Raw genomic sequence first — 9,255 nt, forward strand, 5'->3', positions numbered from 1 at the left:
CCAGAAGACCTATACAACTTTTTTTCCTTTAGATTTTTTGTCTGGATTACTGAGATGCATCAGGACATTTACCGGTTTTGTTTCCATCTGAAAGACCAGCACAGACAGATCATAAAACCTTATAATATGAGAGGATTTTATTCCCCACATCATTGGGCTTCTGCTTGACTTGAAATGTGTTTTTTTATTCCACTTATGTTTTGTACTTTTTGTCAAAACCATAAATGTGATGAAACTTGACTAAAAAACCTTCAGAGATTGAGAAATGCAAACCGTTCATATTGTCAAATCAGAAATTCCCCCCAAAATTATACATTTTTAAATCAGCGAAGAAATGTATAAATATTGCTACTTGGTGGATAAATAAAGGAACCATAAAGGGTTTTAAGTTTCTGTGGCAAAGCTGAACAAAAAAATTGCTTCATGTTGTACAGTAGATAGATTATGAATGATGATTGCTTGATGGTATATTATTTACATTATACTGTTTGTCAGAAGAAATATTGTTATTCCTGTGTGATGTGCCTCCAGGCTGCACCAGAAGAGCTAAAGCTGTCCAGGATGATAGTAATTTAATGATAAATTAAATATTGTGTGCATGAATTTCAAATCATTTTTGAAAAGCACAGCAACTCACTTTGATTATGTTTTATACTCAGACTAGTCTTGAACTCATCACTTTGGTCAAAATGAAACAATTTTTCTCCAAACTGAAGCTGTTCGAAAAGCTATCTATAACAGGTAAGATGTTAATTGCTCATGACCAGCCTGCCTCCCAAAACTACACGAAATCTGAACTACACCTTAAAAGTCTGAGGTACTCAAAATTAGTTAAACACTCATAGGCTGGAATGCCCGTAACATTTTCAAAATTAAATTTTATATGAAAACAAATATTTTAAATATGTAAAGGTTGCTTATTACAGTTTTTCTCAATTGTTTTTGGAAACACACATGTTCTCAGAACAGAAAAAGGGGCAGATATAAGATTTTTTTCTTCTTCCTGCTACCTTTCATTTTTTATTTGATATGTATTTTTTTGTATGTGATTTTTTAAAATTAAACTCTTTACACAGGTCCAAAAATCACACACACAATGGGCAAAACCTTTCATTTCTACTGCAAAATGAAACTTTACATAATTTCTTCTCAAAGTGGTATTTTGTTTTCAGGTGAAACACTCAAACCACCATATGAACAGACTTTTGTAAGAACCATTTGAACAYTGATGTGCTCAATGTAAAACCCGACCTTTTCTCCCTTCATCATAATCATTGACCAACTTCTTTTGTTCAACATTACATTTACATACTACCAACAGTTCCTACATAAATGTGTTGTAAAATATATTAGAATACTGCTTTTATTCTCAGAACACACAAATATACAATCACAAAAATATTTACATAATTTTTCCCACAAAAACATTGTATATAGTATACATCATTACCAACACAAATTTGCACAAACAATGGTCTACATACAATTAATTTTCTTCATGAAAACTGTGCCAAAATGCAGAGAATTGTGTGCAGTGTTTTGAAAAAAAAAATYGTGTTTTAGAACTGAACTTTGAATATAAAGCATGAATTATGTTTGTAGTTTACTAGAACTGGTTCAGAGAGCTGGTGCTTATTTACGTTTTAGTCATTTTGTCTCAAGTACCAGAAAATGTGTGTAAACCGTTGAGAAAACTAACAGTGGAAAAACAGATATGAACATAGCATAATAACATAATAACATAACATAATAAAATGACAGAATGCACCATAAAATTTTGATTAAATTTAATAAAATTACAACCAATTATTTTTGCATTATTRATTCATATTATTGTAAAAAGTACAAATAAATCTTAGCCTTAGGTGCTGTTATAAAGAACTTTTGAATGAAACAGAAAAAAAATGTTTTGACAGGTCTTCTTTCCACCAGACATAAAACCAAACAAAACAAAAAGTACAAAATGTAAAAGTTATTTGAACCATGGCATGAACAGGCAATAGAGACTTAGCTTACATGTTTTATTTTAAGTTAACTGTACTGTTCAGYGGTGGACAAAGATGCATGGAGTCAGGGCAGCAGGTCAACAGCTGGAGTCTGTTTTTTCATCAAGTTTTCTTTAACCGCGCTGACCTGCCAAAACATGTTCAGACTAGAAGTTGTGTTTTAGATGTACTAGACAATTTGTCTTTTGTTTTCTGTCAGCTGGTCTGTCAAAAAAAAAAAAAGATTTCTGTTGCTCAGAAAAACATCATTCCATCCTTTTTTGTTTTGCTGATACAATCTGCTCACCAGCTCAGCATGCTGAATATTTTGACCTAGTTTTCCAGTTTCTCTGCCTCATTTTTAGTTTTAGATCCACATATTTAAGACTGATACTGGGGGACATCTTCAGAGACCCCGAGTGGATGTCTCAGTCAAAAGTTGTGTTCAGACTGCAGGTATGAATATTCAATTCTAATTTTTGGAAAAAATCAGAATTTTTGGGCATAAAAGTTCACATTAGATTTTAAATGCGACCTCCRTCTGACTCCAGTGTGAACTCTCCACGGCTCTGATGTGACCCGCATGCACAGAAGATGACGCGGCGCCACATTCAACTCGCTGTTTATAGAATTAGCTAAACATCGAAGCTACTTTGTTAGCATGTCAATTCTGAAGTTGTTCGATCAGAGCCGGTTAAATAATTTTTGACAGACTTTAAATCAGAGGAGCCAACTCCCATCAGGTGAGAGCTGGCTTTCTTTTGCTGGCCTTGTGACCAATCACATGAGAGGAAGAAGGACATGGGTGGGCRAGCTGCTGTCCTGTTTCACTTGTTTCTCTGCTCCAACACCTGATTTGAATTGATGGGTGATTATTGGGCTCTTAATTCAGGAGCTATGACCAATTTTAGACGTATGTCTAATCTCCCATTCATATAAAAAATTCTTGAGAAAAGAGCTCATCATAGAACAGAAACATCACTGGTGAGTATTACGAGTCTCATGGCCTCAGACAGCTGACTCACATTTGCCTGTTCAGAAAAGAATCCAGCAGCGTGGAACCAMAGRAGGTGTGGAGCAGATCTCAGCTCGGCTGAAGTGGACCGCCACATGTGTGACGAACGTTTGTCTCGTATCAAACAAAACAAACTGATCTAACTCATTTTAAAAAATCCTGTGGTTCATTTTTTAAAACTAACTACAAAGTTGCTAGCCTGGTAAAAACCAGACCCTTRTCCTTCACTTTGCTTTGGTAGAGCTGTGACGTTCGCGAACGATCCAAATCTTTTGAACGGCTCTTTACAACAAATGATAGGAGCCGAATCGCGGGCAATAACAAGCCATTTGTAGTTTTATTTCGTTTATTCCTCAAATAATATTTATTTATTTTTTTCAAATTTAAATCACTCCCGCTTTGCTTTTTCATGGAAAACAGGCGGAGTTGTGGNCACTCCCGCTTTGCTTTTTCATGGAAAACAGGCGGAGTTGTGGAGTACAGAAGCTCATGGTGAAAGGGAGAGGGGGTTTCTGCTTGACAAACAAAATGGGTACATCCACATGACGGGATTATGTCATTATGTACGGCTACGTGATGATGTATTTCCCTACGTGATGACGTAATACGTTCAAGATCGAACGGCTCTTTTGAACGGCTCTATGAAACAAACGGCTCCCCAAGATCCGGATCCCTTCAAAGAGCCATTTATCCCATCTCTAGTACAAGGGTCTGGACTCTCGGCTATAAGAGATTCTTGCTAGAGGTGTGACCTCTGTTTAAGTTTAAATTGTTTGGATCAGTTGGCCGTGACGTATGCGTGCCAGCTCCACTGTGAAGGAGGCTAAGCTAAGAAGCTAACCGGAAATTGCGTGCRCTGTAAACAACTCAACTGAGAGGAGAGAAGTACWGAGCTGAACGAGACGACTGTAAATGAGATCTGCTGCTTTGTCAGACAAATTTAATTTAATCTGGAAGCCTTATCAACACAGACTGGCTTCATTCACTTCCTCCACGAATGCTAAACTAACTAGCAGACACTGCGCAGAAAATTGACCTTCTGTTCTCTGATTGGCCCAAACTAAATGCTCCCAAAGAAATCCTTGTCTGTGGGAGAAATCCCAGACGGAGCAGTGAAAAGAAACTAGAATTGAGTGGAACTGCATACACTGTAAAAAATGAAATGTTGGATTTACTTAACCATGTTATGTGACCTGGTTCCACTTAACTGAGATGAGTAAATTCAAAGCAATATACCATTTTTTAAACCAAAGAACATGAGCATGTTGCTTTGAATTTACTCAACTCAGTTAAGTGGAACCAGGTAACATAACATGGTTAAGTAAATCCAACATTTCATTTTTAGAGTGTAGGAAGGCAAGGGCCAGGCTACAAAGTTGCTGTTCTGTCTTGTCTTTAATATTCCCTCGACAATAAATCTGTTGATTTTTCATGCGATCCTTCACTGATGTCTGCCTCGTATCAAACACAAAACAAACTGAATTAACTCATTTTAATTTTCAGTTCAATATTTTTTAAACTAATTACAAAGTTGTAGTTTCATGTCATCTTTAATATTCCCTCAGCAATAAATCTGTTTGTTGATTAATCCTGCAGTCGCTCACTGATGTCATCAACTCATTAACATTTTCATTTTCTTATTATTCATTATCATTTTCTGAGCCCTGGAACCGTGGGTTGTTTTTTCACAAGTCGGTCTGCCTGGCTCTGGCCTGGCTCTGATACTTGGGGGCTCAGAGGGGCATCAGAGGCGGGCTCACTTTAACCCCCTTCCTAAATCTGTGTTTTTTCGTAAGGATCTAAGAGGACAGAACATGCTTGAGTCCAGGACTGAGTTGTCTTATGAATGAGGCTTGAGTGTTTCTAATCTTGTGTCCTTTATTCGAGGAACGCAAAGGTTTGATTAAAGCTCAGTTTCCTTTTAGGTCCCACTTACAGWATGAGGTCCCCTAAGGGACCCCATATGGATTTTTTTATCCTTCAGCACTCATCATAACCATAATCATACCATGGGTGACATCTTTGAGAAAGATCCCTCGTTTGAATAAGCATTACCCTRGCCTGGACCAAAATGTTTGGTTCATTTTCCAAATGATGTACAATACTGCCAATACAGAGCAACCRTTTTACCAAAACATATTTTCAAAMGTGGCCAGTCTCTTTATTGCTGAATGTCTGTCCAACATGAATGAAGTCACCATATATCCAGAGCTGCCGGCAGATAAATGACACAAGTCGACTGCCTGCCTGCACGCTCCACCATTTTCAGGGCTTTGCTTGGAACATCTCAACAGGCCTTTCTTCATGGCTGCTCACTCTGGATCGCGGCTCGAGGGGTTGTCGCATCACATTYGAAAATGTGAGGACATGTGAAGGATGGCGATGGTTGAGAGAGAGAGAGAGTGTGAAAATATGTGCGAGGGAGCAGCTGAATGTGAGGGGGTGGTGCTGTTGGACAAATTCTGTGTCAGGACTACTTTTTTTTGTATTCAATTAAACCTAAAGCCAGATCTCTTATCAGATATCTTATTTCTTCACAASAGAAATCACTGGAGCTGTTGCATGTGAGTCGATTTCCCCCTAAAAACCTTCCAGGAGCTGCATCCTGTCTCATTTATGAACAGGTGGCACGATGCACACAACACATGGCACCTCACCCTCACAGATTCAGCAATTTATTTGAACAAGACCAATTGTGCTAAAATAATCTGTTTTGTTTCTTCCCTCTTGTTGTTGCACTGCTTTCTTCTTCACTTTTGCAAGCCGACACCCCCACATTAGCAGCTCTCGGGTTCTGCAAAGCTTGCATCATATAAAGACATCCTATTTAGGCCTGTGGGAAATCTTTSTGGTACGAGGCGCAGGGAGACAACTGGCACTGAGATTACCACAGCAAACTGACTTTCTTCTCACTGCAGCGGTAAAAAATAGCAACATTTAAACATTTAAACTTCACCAGACGACGTCCCCTGCAGCTTCATTAAATCTTTATACCGTGGGTCTCTTAACGCARAGAGTCCTGCTGCGCATGTGAAGCTGAAAAGAGGAGCAACAGAAGGTTGGTCGTCTGTAATCTCAATGCCGCGTTCGGAATTGTGCTGTTATTTAGCAGTGCTCGCTGACAGAACTGTTACGTGTAATTACAGCAGAAATGGAGGATGGAAATGGTTTTGCCTCAGCTGGCGCACGAACACGGTCTCGGTGCWCAAGCAATTTATCAGCACATTGACTCCCACAGAAACACCGCACTTCTTATTTGAGCTCAAATAGGAGCGTTGTAGGCAGAGTGTTATGCAGATTAAATGTTTGTCTCTGTGTGTTTGTGTGACCACAGTGCCCTGTTGATTATTAACCCATTTGGTTAGAAATGTTTCACCAAGTGTCTTTTTAAACATTTCACAGCTGTCGCAGTTTTAATGTGCTTTATTGCAGGCCGCCATAAAACACGAGTTCTTAAATCTATGAAATCTGTGCAGAATCTCATGAACCACAAGAAACTTTAATGAAACTTTCAGGAGATAATCAGTAGAAGTATATCAGTCAACACACAAAGGCTGCTACAACCAATGAAACATAAACTCAAGATCAAGATATTAACCTTAAAATGTGGTGTGGTAGTCTTATGGTTTGCTGGATTTTAACCCAGGCTTTAGTTCAATTCCATCTTCTGCCGCTTACCCATAGTCAGGTCTTGGAGAAAACAGGTCTAGGATAGAAACCCAGACATCCCTCTCCTCTGCAACACTTTCCAGCTTGTCCTGGGGGACCCCGAGGCCTTATGGTACGTAATCCCTCCAGTGAGTCTTTTTTCTTCCCTGGCACCTTCTACCCGGGGAGACGTGACTAGAACAATTCTAAAGGTAGGTGTCCAAGAGGCRTCCTAATCAGATGCCCGGACCACCTCAAATGGCTTCTTTCAATGCAGAGAAGCAGAGGCTCGAAAGCTTTGCCTTTCGACTCAGCTCTTTCTTCACCATGAGTGACCAAAGTAACACCCTCATTACTGAGGACAAGGCCCCAATTTGTCAGTCCATCTCTCACTCCTCCTACCGCCCAGATACTTMATCCCCTTCTCCATGAGCACAATTCTGCTCTATTCAGTTCTGTTCGGTTCTGCTCAGGTGTGTGTCTCCATTTCAGTCTGTCCCTCACTTTGTGGGCGTGATTATGGGCGGGTTATGATTAGCGGCTTCAGCTGTTGTGTAAAAAAAAATAATGCCATTGTGGTTTTATTGTTCAGACTTTTTATTTATTTACTAACTTATTGTCACGGTGCTGTTTAGAAGTGCTTGTGTAACCGTGGGAGGCCAGTTTGTTCTAAATGTCCTGTTTATCTGCTCAGCGTTATCTCCTTCACCTCTCTCCARGAAGTGTTTGTAAGTTCTGCCTTTCCTAACATTGCCAAAACGGTTAGACCATGGTTTTATCACTGCTTTCACCATGTTGTAGTAWCGCACCCCGCACTCATATTCCAAAAGAAAAGCAACTCTCTCCACCTTTCTTCTCTCAATCCCAGAGATAATCCACGGGCAGCATTCTGCTGACGTTAAAATCGTTAGAGTTACTTTGAAATTATTTTCAAAGACGTGACAAACTCCTAAATATTCAAAACAATATTTTGCTATAAGTTGTGCCAGATACAGCCATACATAATAATAAAAATAAAATCCTTCATAAATGCTTATAGAGGCTTACATGTTCAAATAAAACATTTTCTGCCTGTCTGCAGTGTAACTGTCAGAACCTTTCACATGTTAATCAGCTTCTGAAATCCCAACAAATAGTTCCAACCAAGCCTCTGAAGGTTGTTTAAACGTTTTGTTTTATTTATTATGTGAGGCGTACAGAATTGTCAAATGCCCGTTCAGACCGTCACMGCCCATAATTACCTAAGTCTGTGCTGCAGTGTGCTACTTATAAGRCTGATTAACATTCAAGAGGAATCCTCGGCACTCAAGTACTCCCAGTATTGTGCTTTTAACTCATTCCCCACAAAGGAGCAAAGGGATAGTGAGCAAAAAGAGGAGAGGAAAGGCAGGCGGAAATAGARGGATGCCCATGAGAAAAGGAAAATTTCTCAGGACAAAAAGCCTGTTATTGAATTCCTGTCATGATTCTTTGGATAATAACCCCCACCTTCCAGCCCCCAACAGGCTTTTAAAAGCTTGCACGCTCCCACTCCCTTCGGCCTTCAACGCCTGGAAGTGTGTTTCTGCATACAAGTTCTGGCATTGTCCCASCACTGGCTGGTTCCCGCCTATTGGATTAGACTTTCCATCTCTTCAGAGGAGCTTAGAAAACATCCCTTTATATCCTCTCAGTGTGCAGAATGACAAGTGATCGTTTTGCGCATGGCCTCCATTCTTATGGCTGGGGGAACATCACCGTGTGTTTGGAGAGGAATGAAGCTATACCTGAGTGTCGAGGCGGCTCTGATTCTTGGGCCACAGGGGCCACGATTAGACCTGATTGCTGTGTGATTTGAGCATCCTCCGACTCACAGCTAATCAATATCCTTCACAGCACATCTCTGTAAMGCACTGCACTGCAGCAGGACTCAGTGATCAGCAGGAGGGAGATTTATCAAAGGCGTAAAAAGTGCAGGTGACAAGCAATCTGTCGAGGTAAACAGGAAACACCCTGTTTTCAAAAGTGTTTTATATGGAATTACATTTGTGTCGATAARATCAAATAAAAACTCAAGAGTTTAAGTGATTGATGGTTTTTTTGACGCTATTCTTACAAGAAAAAATGGCCTCATATTAAAATGTCCAGAGTCCAAGAAAAAAAACTCTGTATAAGGCACAGCTGTCACTCAAAATCTCACTAACCAATGAGAAGAAAGTTCTTAAAAKAACCTCCCACCTGGCATTTGGCCCCAAATCAGAATCAAAAAATGTCAGCAAAACCTCAAACACCACTGTCAGAATAAAAGTCTCCTTTTCAGAACAAATCATGACTGTCAGAATTAAAGTGTACTAATCAGAACCTCAAACATCACTGTCAGAATTAAAGTCTTCTCATCAGAATCAAAATTCTCCTTATCAGAACCAAAACATGACCATCAGAATAAGAGTCTTCTCATTAGTACTATAGCATGACTGTCAGAATAAAAGTCTTCTCATCAGAACTTCAAACATGACTGTCAAAATAAAAACCTCCTTATCAGAACCTTAAACATTAATGTCAGAATAAAAGTCTCCTCATCATCTGAACCAAAAACATGACTGTCAGAWTAAAAGCCTCAACCATCAC

The sequence above is a fragment of the Austrofundulus limnaeus genome, unplaced genomic scaffold (genome assembly GCF_001266775.1).
Source record: "Austrofundulus limnaeus strain Quisiro unplaced genomic scaffold, Austrofundulus_limnaeus-1.0 Scaffold83, whole genome shotgun sequence".
Classification (NCBI taxonomy): domain Eukaryota; kingdom Metazoa; phylum Chordata; class Actinopteri; order Cyprinodontiformes; family Rivulidae; genus Austrofundulus; species Austrofundulus limnaeus.